Source organism: Vidua chalybeata, chromosome 10 (genome assembly GCF_026979565.1).
Source record: "Vidua chalybeata isolate OUT-0048 chromosome 10, bVidCha1 merged haplotype, whole genome shotgun sequence".
In the NCBI taxonomy this organism is placed as follows: Eukaryota; Metazoa; Chordata; class Aves; order Passeriformes; family Viduidae; genus Vidua; species Vidua chalybeata.
The window spans coordinates 21790682-21804246 of NC_071539.1; positions in this window are offsets into that span (position 1 = coordinate 21790682).

The window sequence follows — 13565 nt, forward strand, 5'->3', positions numbered from 1 at the left end:
CAAGATGGAAGTGAAAAGAAAACAATATTTCTTTGAAAACATTTTGGAGTGCCAGGGCTTTCCACAGCAGTCTTTCATTATTTTGGTACCAGTGATCCCTATGGATGCTTGTCATGGCACCAAAAAGTTAGGTGGTGATACTGGGGATGTTCCCGGTAGAGGTGGGAGGAAAGTACGTGCAGTGTGTGCCCATCACTCTGCTGCAGAGATGCTAAAAGCCCATGAGAGCCCTGCTGTGGAGCTCTCATAGCTTCACTCAGAGCCCTCCAGGGGCATAAAACAACATTACCAGTACTGCACAGGCATGCTGGCTGCCTTGCCCTCCCTGATTTTGTTGTGCCTGAAGGAACAGGAAAGGGAAGGCTGGAAATAAGGAAAATTTCTACTTCTCCACCTTGGCACACCACACAAGGGCTCCCCCCAGCTCGGTGCACTGCTGAGCACTGTGAATCTCGGGCTCCCCACTTCCACTGGCAGCATCACAGGTGAAGGTCAGCATCTCCCGGGGCAGCTGTGGCATTTCCACCCAGCCAGGCTGGCAGCATCCTCCTGCTTTCCGGGATGAGCTCACCGGGATGAGTCACAGAGCAGGTGAGTGGGAGGAGGACATACTTAGCCCGAATTCCTGCAGTGCATTCCCAGCCACCTGCTTTGACAACAGCCAGCCTGGGTTTCGTTGAGGCAGTTCCATTTCTGCCTGGGTTGGCGTGCCCCGAGGCACACAGGCAGCAGTGTGCCCCACTCCTGGTTCAGAGCACACAGCTAAGACCTCAGCTCTGTGGCCTCTGTTCTCAGTAGGGCTCATCTCATGGGTTTTTTGGTGTTTTTTGTGTTTGGTTTGTTCTTTGTGGATTTTTGTGTGTGTGTGTGTGTTTTATTGTGGGTTTTTTTTTTTTTTCCTTTGGTTTGGTTTTTTTTAATACACACCCTCTGAAATCACAGAAACGCAAAATTATTGCTTACCAAAGCTGTTCTCCTGAAATGAGTCATGAAACAAGGAGTTTTGTCACTCTGCCAGACACAGCCTGGCTGCTTTTCTAAATTGCATGGCACCAGAAAACAGCTTGCTCCTCCCTTTGGGTCGCAAACCACCTACACCCGCTGTTACCAGCCTCTCTCCAGAGCCTGGAGAGAGAATTATTCCCACCTGCATTATTCTCCTGCATTATTCCCACCTCTTCAGACCACCAGTCCTTTGCACCCCATTTTTGGGTGAAGCTCTGCACGGTGCGGTAACATTTTGGTGACGCTGTGCTTTGTACCAAGCTAGCAGCTTGTCTGGGGAGCTACCACTGTGTGCACAACTCCTGCAAAATAGATTAGATCAGACAGTCAGTGTAGCCTTGTCCATCCATCCAACCATCCATGCATCCATCCATCCATGCATCCATCATCCATCCATCCATCTGTCCATCCATCATCCATCCATCATCCATCCATCCATCCATCCATCATCCATCATCCATTCATCATCCATCCATCCATCCATCCATCCATCCATCATCCATCCATCCATCCATCCATCCATCCATCCATCCATCCATCATCCATCCATCCATCATCCATCCATCCATCCATCCATCATCCATCCATCCATCATCCATCCATCCATCCATCCATCCATCCATCCATCATCCATCCATCCATCCATCCATCCATCCATCCATCATCCATCATCCATTCATCATCCATCCATCCATCCATCCATCCATCCATCATCCATCCATCCATCCATCCATCCATCCATCATCCATCCATCCATCCATCCATCCATCATCCATCCATCTGTCCATCCATCATCCATCCATCCATCCATCCATCCATCATACATCATCCATCCATCCACCATCCATCCATCCATCATTCATCCATCCATCCATCCATCCATCATCCATCCATCCATCCATCCATCCATCCATCATCCATCCATCCATCCATCCATCCATCATCCATCCATCCATCATCCATCCATCCATCCATCCATCCATCCATCCATCCATCCATCCATCATCCATCCATCCATCATCCATCATCCATCCATCCATCCATCCATCCATCCATCCATCATCCATCCATCCATCCATCCATCCATCATCCATCCATCTGTCCATCCATCATCCATCCATCCATCCATCCATCCATCATACATCATCCATCCATCCACCATCCATCCATCCATCATTCATCCATCCATCCATCCATCCATCATCCATCCATCCATCCATCATCCATCCATCATCCATCCATCCATCCATCCATCCATCATCCATCCATCCATCATCCATCATCCATCCATCATCCATCCATCCATCCATCCATCCATCATCCATCCATCCATCATCCATCATCCATCCATCCATCCATCCATCCATCCATCCATCCATCCATCCATCTATCCATCCATCCATCCATCATCCATCCATCCATCCACCATCCATCCATCATCCATCCATCCATCCATCCATCCATCTTCCATCCATCCATCCATCCATCCATCCATCCATCATCCATCCATCCATCCATCATCCATCCATCCATCCATCCATCATCCATCCATCCATCCATCCATCCATCCATCCATCCATCATCCATCATCCATCCATCCATCCATCCATCCATCCATCCATCCATCCATCATCCATCCATCCATCATCATCCATCCATCCATCCATCCATCCATCCATCCATCCATCCATCATCCATCCATCCATCCATCCATCCATCCATCCATCCATCATCCATCCATCATCCATCCATCCATCCATCATCCATCCATCCATCCATCCATCCATCCATCCATCCATCCACCATCCATCCATCCATCCATCCATCCATCCACCATCCATCCATCCATCCATCCATCCATCCACCATCCATCCATCCATCCATCCATCATCCATCCATCCATCCATCCATCCATCCATCATCCATCCATCCATCCATCCCCGGTGGCACCATGGCAGAGGCTGTGGAAGGAAGGAGCAGCAACACCATCTCCACATCCAATGCTATGTCCATGCCAGTACTGAGAGACATAAAAATATTCCAAGCCAAGGTCTGAACCTATAAGGGCCAGCAGATTTATGCATGACACAGAGCCCACCTTCCTTTTCCCCCCTCAGATGATGTTTCATGCCCTGAGCTGAATAGAATGGTGCATTCTTGGTGCCTGAGAAAAACCAGCCTAGAATATCAGCTATCTTAGTGCAATTTGGAATTTAATCCCTTACTTTGAGGTTTTGAACTTCTCCCCAGTATGAAAGGTGGCATTCTTTTGAAATCACTACTAGAGAAAGGAGGCAGACACGGGGCTATTGGAAATGCCCCTTGTGTCTAGTGAGGGACATGTTAAGCCAGGGCTACTTTCCATGACTGCTCTTAGCTCCTTCTGTGGCCTGGAGCTGACATAGCCCCAAAAAGAATTGCTAAGGTGCCTCTAGTTCACCTCCAGCCAGTTGTAGGCAGATCAAAGAAAGCTGCAGAGGACAGATCCCTGAATTTTCTTTCCTCATTCTTGTCTCTCCTCTGCAAAGACTCCCCAGACAAGCCTTGGGATGCAGCCCCTGGCCTGGATTCTGTGCACCTGGCTCTCAACCCTCCCTACAATGAAGCCTGCAAGAAATGCACACCCCTCACATGGGGCAGCCCATGCTCAACTTCTCCCAAGTCCAGAGATGTGTTGGCAGCAGCTGTTGGATGAAGCAGGTATGCTTCCAGTGAGATTTGTTGGCTTCTCTAAAATCTGTTCTCTAAAAACGGATTCCATCAATCAGCTGAGAGGATTCGACAAGTTCTGTCCTGGTTATTTAATTTTTCTTTAAAATTGCTGCTCGTTTGCAGCCCTGTTGAAACATGCCTGAGGCAGCACACCTGCAGGCAGCCTGAAAGCAATGCCCGTGGAGCTGAGCTTGTCAAAATGACCTCATAGCTTTGTCGTGGAAGAGACATCAGTGGGCAGGATCGGCATGGTGATCATGATTAGAAGCCTGGGGCATGGTATGGTGAAAAATATTGTAGGTGAAAATAGTCTGGGAAAAGCAGCAGAGGTGTGGCAAGGCAGCTGAGCAGCAGAGCTCTGTGGCACCACACATATTTTACAGCTCCAAAGCTGCCAGAATGGCATCACCACCAAGCATCTCCACCAACAGTGGAACCATCACCAGGAATTGCATTGTCACCACTGAGGACATCACCTGGACTTTCTCAGTGCCAAAACCAGGAGCCCAGAATTGGCCTTGGCTATTGTTTCAGCAAACACGGTCCATGCCAGCCTTCAGAAGACCAGTGGTCACTGAAGTGGAATTCCATGGGACTGTTGCATGGATCAGGCCACGGAGGAGATGTCCAGCATCCCCACTGTGTGACAGAGGTGTCAGCCTGGAGTGGGGTTATCTTTAGCCTGGTTTCCACAGGAAACAAAACCCCACCAACCTTGCTTGGTGTGTCACACCCCACCCCCTGCAGCTTTTGACAGTGGCTGTTTTGAAAAACCTTTTCTTTTGTGGGGGACATACAAATAAATACATCTATTATGGAGCTCCAAAATACACACACTTAGAAGCATCAGGGAAACAGGCAGCTGGGTAGAGGTGGAAATCCATCTCCTCCCAAAGTCATGGAGATGCTGCCAGCTGAACACCTGGCACTACCACCTCCAAGTACCCACCTGTTGAAAAATCCTCATGGATGTTAACCCCACATTGGGCTTGGGACACCAGCATCAGAGCTCATGGGTGGGAGGTATGGTCCCCAGCACAGGGATCCTCCACTTCTGGCACATCTCCTTCCCTCTGCTGGTACAACTGTGTGGCCACGGTTAGGAGGAGACATCCTTTGTGTACAGGCAAACACAAACAGGGGGAGGAATGTGAGTATTTGCCCCCCAGGCATTCTGGGAGGATGCAGCAGCTTCAGGCACCTGACTTCCTTCTTAAAAGATTGTGTTCACTGTACTCTCACTCACCTTGCTCCACAAACTGCTTGCTGAGGCATCCTGTGCCAGACCTGACCTCTCAGCCTTTGGGAGATGCTGGTTTTGCAGATTGTTATACCTTAGTTCACACAAGAAACACATTATTTCCACTTTTCAGCTCACAATATTTCTGTCATGAATAATTTCTCCCAGTTTGCTACGTGGCAGTGCCTGGACAAGACCCTTGGTCTAGCTCTTGGGTCTGTTGCACTTTTATCCCATTGGGGTATGATGGAAACAATAAGAGAAATGAGATAATAAGCAAAAATATTCTTGAATTAGCCAATAATAATAAGGATGCAGTAGCAGGGTAAGCCCAGGCCAAGAGGATATGGAGGCATCCAACTTCCACCAGCACATCCAAGCTTCACCCTCTTTACTGAAGACCTGCAGATTCAGCAGTACTGTAGCACTATAATGCCAATTTTACTTAGGTGTAGCATTTTCCAGCCATGATCTGGGTGACCAAACACACAGCTGAAAGGGATTGGTGGGTAGGGAGTGGTGAATTTGACCCCAAAGCCTTTAGTTTTGAGGGGAAAGGAAGAAACTTATTGCCTCCATCAAGCAACAGAAGAAGGCCAGCCTTGATGCTGCAGAGTATTTCAAGCATGGACATCAATAACCACACCTGGCTACAAGCACCAGCTGTGCCCAAAAGGGGGCTTTCTTCTATGCATTTTATGCCTCCCAGCTTTGAAATATTATTCTCCTGGAGAATCCAGACATGGAGATGTTTCTTTTAATCCTACATCCATTATCTAAGAACTGTGAATGATCATGTGTTTGAATGAAAGAACATTTCCCTCGAGACAAGGCCAGGCCATGCATTGTGGGATTTTTGCACCACTACAGTGTTTTTGTAACCTGATTCTCTGCATTCAGCCAGACACCAGCAATGCAAGGCACCTGAAATGCAGATTCATCCACTTCCAACCTGGCACGAGGAAGGCAGCCACCAGCAGTGCCCTCCTGACACATGGGTGCAGTGGTGACAGCAGTGCCATAGGAGGAGCAGTGTCCTGTAGTGCTGGAAAACTACTGGATTTCTCAAAATTGCCCACCCCTCTATTTTGGCTGTGGGCTAAACACACCTTCTGGCACTAACTGCATCACGTTTCCCGGGCTGGCTGTGTACCTTTGCTCAGAGCATTTGGCTCAGTAGCTCTCTGGCCACAACAAATCACAATTCCACTCATGAGAGAAACAAGGAGAGTCTGCTCTCCTGAAATGACAGGTTGGTATTTCCAGAAGTAATTTGGAAACCAAAAAATTACTCAATGTGCAGCAGGAATTAAAATTAAATATAGGTTGGAATATTTTTTTGCCTCCTAAACTAGGAGGATCTCCCTCTGTCTGGAAGTAGTACCTTAAATGAGGGTAAGGATTTAATATTACTGCAAGTGAAAGAACTTTAAGATCCAGCTGACACCAAGGTTTGGATCTAACTACATTGCCTTCATGAGGAACTATTGCATGGCATTCTTGCTTATATTCTCTGTAACAGTCTTCAGAAGATATTTCATGGATTACAGGATGGAAAAGGATCATTTAGAGGGCAGGTTTAGATTTGATATTAGGATGCTGGCAAGGCTCTGGTACAGAGAAGCTGTGGCTGCCCCATCACTGGAAGTGTTCAAGGCTAGGTTGGACAGGGCTTGGAACAACCTTGGATAGTGGCTGCTACCATTGCAACACCACTGCCAGCATGCCAGCATCCCAATATCTCAATATTACAACATCCCAGCATCCCAGTATCCCAGCATCCCAAAATCCCAATATCCCAACATCCCAGCAATCCAGAATCCAAACATCCCAACATCCCAACATCTCAACATCTCAATATCCCAACATCCCAATATCCCAACATCCCAGTATCCCAGCATCCCAACATCCCAATATCCCAACATCCCAGCACCCCAGTATCCCAGCAGGCCTGGCAGAGGCCAGAGCTGGAGGATCAGCAGCTGCTCTTGAGGCTGTGCTGGCTGAGTGGTGGCAGAGAAAAGCAGGAAGAAAAGCTAAAGTGGGAGTTATCAAAAATGGACACAAGTATGTTCTTGCATCCACTTTGCTTTCTGGAGCATGGTGTTGGCTGGGAAAGCAGCGTGGCTGCCATCCAAGGGACACAAGATTTAATTTAGAGTTTGAGTTTGTGTGGATAACTCCACTCCATGGATTAGCCAGAGATCGCGGTAGCTTGCAAGAGGCGAAGAACGAAGCCGCGAAGAAACCGGCTTGTGTGCGAAGCTCGCAGACAGCTGCAGGACGGTGGCTGCTGCTCTCCTGCCTCTTGAATTCACTCTTGGCATGCCAATGGAAGGTGTTCCAGGACAAACTTCCTGGGTTTTTACGTAGTCCTCATGCATCCCTCCTTGGAAAGTCTTGCTGTTCCCCAGAGGCTCCGAGATGCAGAGAACACGGTGGCAGCTGCTGAAAAGAAGGGCAGCGGTGAGTTTGTCAAGAAACAACAACATAGGCAGCTGCCTGTGCTTGGCAAGGAGAGGCTGCTGGATTCTTGCAATAATTGCCTTCACTGCGCACAGAAGCCCTCTGCTCTGCTGCTGCGTTTTTTGCATTCAATCAATTACACACTACTGAAGCTGAGGCAGGCTGTTCAGCTTTGCTGCTTTTCAGCATCTCAGCTGCCCTTATGCTCTGCGACAGCTCTCGAGGTTTCTTGCCTTCGCCAGGCTGGAATGTGCTCGCTACTACCAAGAGCTGGGCAGGAGTGGGCAGAGAGGATGCTCATCTGCCAGCAGTTTGCAGGTTGCCCAGGAACGTGCAGCGTCCTTGGAATGTGCAGCAAATCCAATTTCTTGGCAAGTTTGGCGTAAGTGAGCAGCTGCATTCACAAATCCATGTTTGTACCTGCAGAAGCAGAATCCCAGGCCAGGAAAGGCAGTCCAAACTGTGCTTCTTCCTAAAGTGCCTTTTTTTCCTGGCTTGTTTAGTTTTTCAGGAGTTGCAGCAATGCCTCCTTTATTTAATGGCTTTATTTTCAGTGCTTTATCGGACACACATCATTGGGGAGCCAGAGCTCTTAATTACAAACATTTCAGCAAAAAATGGACCATCTCACTGTGTGGTGGGTCTCCTCAGCATCATGCTGTTGCCTTGGAGGCCTTCCTTCCTGTGGGCATTAGAGCTGGCTGGGAGAGGCTGGAGCTACAGGGATAAGGGTAATGTTTAGGTTCCCAGACTGTTTTTGAGTCAAATAATCTATTTTCAGCAGGTTGAACTGTTACCAAAGGAGGAGATGAAAGTGTCAGAATTTTTTCCTACTTCTTATGTTCTCCCAGGAGTGCCTGGAGAGCAGGCACATTTGCAAATGTTTGTCCCCCTTTAGAACTGTTTTTCTCAGTCTTCTGTGCACTCTTGACACTCCTGCTCCTGGAAAGTAAGGCCAGGAAGCTGGCGCCTGTAAATCCCATTTCTCTGTGCTGTGTATACACACCTCCATCTGGGACCCAGGGGCCCCTTGAGATGGTGACGTGCATGAGAGGTCTGAAGGGACACAATCCTGGGATTTTGCCCACCTCCTGGAGCTCCAGACTCTGGGAATCAGCACTGGAGGCTCTCCATCACACCAGGCTGCTACAGCTGCCCCCTTAACCTGCACATTTTAAGGGGCCAGGTTAACCCTGCCCTGCTCTCTCTGCCTCTCAGGATCTGAGAGTGAGTGAGAGCTCACTTTCAGGAGCTCTCAGCCATGCAACATGGGATTATTTAGAGAATCATGGAATGATTAAGGTTGGAAAAGCCCTCTGAGATCATTGAGTCCAACTGATAGCCCAGCACTGCCAAGGCCACCACTAACCCATGTCTCCAAGGAGCCCCTGTCCCAACACCAGCCTGTCCCAAAGCCACCACTGTGAGCACCAAGCCTCCCTCTACAGAGTCAGCCTGGGAGTGACACGTCCTGCAAATGCAGAGGTCAACTGTGCTGGCCTGTGTTATCCCAAGAGGCTGGGTCTAGGATGTCAAATCACCCTGTCCAGTCCCTTGGTTGCTCCACTCTTCCTTCTTCCCTTGGTTTCTGGTCATGGGATGGGAATGTTCAGCTCTACAATGGTAACAGGGCAGGGAGGGCCATGCACATGTCTGGCTTCCTTCAGACAAGTCTCCCAGTATTTCACTCCCTCACAGCCTGAGGACATCACTTCAAGAAGTTTCTGGAGTAAATTGGAGGCACTTTGCTAAATCTTTCAAGTGAAAGATGGCAGGATTAAACTCCACTCTTGATATAATCCTTAACTCTCTCTTCAAGGGAAATGCAGCTTTGCCTCCAGCTCTGGCTGGTGCCTCCATGCTGAATCACTATGATCCCAAAGTAAATAAAGCTCTTCGAAAAAGGGCAAATGTTTTCTCAGCTGCTCTTCTTCTCTTCAAATGCAGGGCTGAGTGAAATTTTTATGTCTGCAGACAGAAATATATGCAGTCAACAAATGTTTCCTGCGAGGAAGCTGTCTCCACAAGATAACTGGGTTTTGGAAAGTACACTGAGAATCCATGGGATACTCCTGGACCACACTGTTCTCCTTACAGCTTTCCTTTCTCCTCTCCTTAAGTGCTTTGCATTTTATGAACTCCTAAATGAGCAGATTTAAGCCACTGCACATTAATCTTGGCATGTAGACAGTTCAGGCTCCTGGTGTCCTCAAGAATTTGTTTCTGCTCAGCCCTGGAGCTGTGTTTGCCGTGGGAGACAGCAAACAGAAACAGCCCTTTGTCATGAGAAGCAGCAGTGATCTGAAGGGCCAGAGCCCTGGTGCGGGGACCAGGCTGCCTCCTCCCAACTGCTGACCCCTCACCCATCCCTGCATGTCCGTGTGCTTCTTCTCCTCCACCTCCAGTTCTGAGAGCAGAGCTAAAGGCTAAAACTGACAGGAAAACCTTTCTGCCAGCTCTGATGGCAGAACATCCCACTCAGCTGCCCCACACATTCTTGCTCCATCCAGTCTTCCCTACAGAAACCCTCTCAAGGCTGTGAATCCAAAGTCAACACCACAAGCCATTCTACTAACATTTTATTTTTATTAAACCACTTAAATTTAAGCAAAGCTGCTGTGCAAATTTTCCAGTCTTCCCCCTGATGTGCTGCAGGGTTTGGGAAGGGTGCCTCATAATTTAGCTCGACCTAGTTCCAACCCCCAGCAGGTTTATTGCTTGTAATAATACACAGCCTGAGCTTGACTCTGAGAATTCATTGCTCCCCCCAGAGACAAAACACTGGTTTGAACATGTAAGTATTTTTAATAGTGCTGTTCTCCTCCTCCAGTTAAGCCATAAAACCCAAGGGCACAGATATTCCAAGCACCTTTTCCCAGCTTCAAGCAATCTACCATTAGGCACAGATTACAGGCTCATGGCAGGCAGCAGCCACTGAGTGCCAGTGTACCCAAACCTTGCAGGCAGCAGCCTTTCAGCAGCAGGAGGGGCTTTGAACACAATCCTTGGAGTTTGTTCCCTTCCAAAAGCCAGTTGAGCTCTCTCTTTTCCCACTCTGTAGAAACACCATGTGCCAGCCCTAACAAAAGGGCAAACACGCCAGGCAGTGGGGCACAATGCCATTCAGGGGAGCACCCAGCTCTGCTGCAGCCCCCAGGTGCTTTGGACAGGGTTGCCTTGTCTGGGGGAGAAAACAACCTGGGTCAGGTGGCCACAGGGATCAGCCACCTTCACCCAGGACCAATGCCAGCGAGCTGAGAGGGAAAGCTGACAGCATAAGGCAAGGGACTTAGCTGGCAGAAACTTGCCAGGCTTAAAAAGGGCAGTCTGCCCACTTCTGGCTGAGGAACTGAAAGCAAAGAACGTTCTAGCAGCTTAGCAGTGATTGAATTGTTCTTTTGAAGTGACAAGGAGATCAAAATAAAAGGCTATTTTGGTGTTTTGTTTTTTTTTAATCCCCTTAGATTACCAGAAAATCCTGGCTCAGTTCTGGTGGGAAACAGGTACAAACTGTACCCAGTCACCACTGCACAGCCCCCAACTCACACCTCCACTATAGGAGTAAAATGGCAACACCACAGTGTTGGGAGGGCTTCAAGATCAACTTTCAGGCGGTTTTATGTTCCTTGGACAGTGGCACAGAGCACTGGGAGAATGGATCTGCATAGCAAGGACCAGTGCAGGATCTCCAGCTCCTGCCTAATGAGAGTTAGGTGAGACACTGTGAGGGCTGGTCCTACGAAGTAGCCCATCCTCTCAGTTCCCATCACAGCAGTGGTGCTGAAGGTCCTTGGTGCTGCCCATAGTCCTCCAAAGTCCAAACCAGTTGCCCTTGAAGTGGCTGAAAAGGACTCAAGAGCAAGCCCAGTGCAAGTCACACTCCAGCAGGGAATGGGGAATAAAAGTTTATCTTGCTTAAACACAGAGCTCAACAAAAAGCAAGAAAGAAGGTCACGAGATAGGGACAGGAGTGGAAATTTGAAACAACAGGGGATTGTATTTGACACCAGTAGAGAAGTACACCAAGTCTTCCTGCAGTGATGGAGAAGACTCCAGTGCTGTCTGCTGTCCTCTACAGAGGACATTTCTCCTCAGTTAAAGCTCTGAAATAAACACTCTTGTAAGGAAGCTGGAAATTCCCTTCCCAACTCCTTCCTTCTTATTTTCTTCCTTCTGTGAGAGGGGAAGCTTCTTTTTCATCTGACCTTGCCTGGACATGGTCTGCATGTTGTGTGATTGACCCAGGGGCACTCCCTTTCCCACAGGCTCTGCTTGAACATGCAGTGCATTTCCAGGTCCTGGTGACAGTGTAAAGTTCAATTGAGGATTGCTCTGTTTAGCTGTGCTGGAGGCTCATAATCCCAGTGGGTCAAAATGTTTAGAGTTAAAGAGGTTACAGGCTTTTCTGAGGGAGTATTTAAACTCCAGCTGTCAAACCATTTGCATAGAAGAAATTTGTAGACTTGGCCAGCAGTACATTCAATTGCTATTTTCTTGTCATTAATCTAGTAATCTGCATTGTTTTCCCACTGCCATAAGAGAATAATTAATCTGCGGCAAATTTATGCCTATATTATTATAAATAGTAGGTCTAAAAAAAAAAAAAGACAGTGAAGAAATTCAAGAGGACGCACATTGATGAGAGCCTCATCAAAAATGCTCTTGGCAAAGCCCTTGGAATGCCTTCAGGGTCTGATATTTTCAGGGTCTGATCTTTTCAGAAACCCATCTAAGGGACTTGCAATCTGCTTCATATTCATTTTAATTATGCACAAAAAAGAATCCACTTGCAGACTTTGCACATTAAAAGGAGAATTTAAAAAAAAAATTAGAGCTTTTTCTTAGGGTCTATATAATGAGTCTGAAAATGAGGAAGTTTGGTGTTGCAATTTCCTGGGAAACCTCAATCTCACTCCCTGTCACTATTGTTCTGTACTTTGGTCTATAATACAGATGCAAGTCTGATAAATTACGGGCGTCAGAGACTGTTTTCTTTCCGTTTGCAGGAGAAAAAGCAGTGCAGGAACAAAGGTGAATTCTGCTGCAAGACTGAGATCACTTTCTCTAGCTGCTTTGAAGAAGGGGAACCTGCTGCAGGTGTTTGATATAGGAGAGGTACAAGTCGGGCTGTGACTGGGGCAAGGCCATGTCTAGGACACTCTAAGTACTGCTCAAATGCTTATCACTGAAACTCCCAAGCCAAGAGGGCTTTCCTGCTTCCCTCCTTTGTGATAAAGATTTTTCTGTTGACTGAATGTAGGTTCACTACAAAGAAACGGAGAATGAGGTTGGTGTTGGAGGAGGATGGTGGGATAATCCTTAATGGAGCAAGTTCTTCTGTGAGCAAAGGCAAGATGAGGCTCAGGTTCCTCCAGGCTCCACTCTGCTGTAACCACAGGCAAAACTCTCCACTGCAAAACATTCCACAGCCACAAAAATACTTAAGGTGCTGTCTTGCCACTTCCATCCAACCCTTTCTTCCTCCTCCCTAAGCACCTCCTGCGCTGCCATCTGACCTTTCCTCACCTCTTCCCTGAGCCCCGTTTTTTCTGGTGGGACAGAAAGGCAGGAGATAGCTGAAGCTTGGCTGGACTCTGCAAGTGCCTAAGAGGGTGAGCAGTAGCCACATCTCCCTGTGCTGAGAGGAGGTTTGTCCCCTGTCACTGTGAGTGCTGCCCTTCAGCAAAAAGGGATGAAACTGGGCAGTGGACTGAAAGGTCACTCTGGACAGGGAACAGCCCCCCAAGACAGCTTGTAAATAAGTCTCACTTGGAACATTCAATGTGTGGGAAACAGCTTAAAAAAATGAAGGCAACTTTTACTATAAGCAGATTTCTCAAGCAGATAGATTGTGGGGAAAGAGTGAGGTGGTTAGTTTGGGGGTTTCCAGGATTTGATGCTGGAAGAGGAACAACAGACAGGGGTTTTGGTATGGAGGAGCACAATAGTACTAACCTTGGTACTTGTTTTTTTCTTTAACAACTAAATTAATTAGATCTACTCCTAGGACCTTCACCAATCATTTAAAAGGAAAATGTCTATTAGGGTGATAAACAACCAACCCTGATGTCTCCCATCAGGTAGGACTGGCAAAAAGAGAAGAGGGAATAGAAAAATCGCAGAGCCCAGAACAGCTGAGATT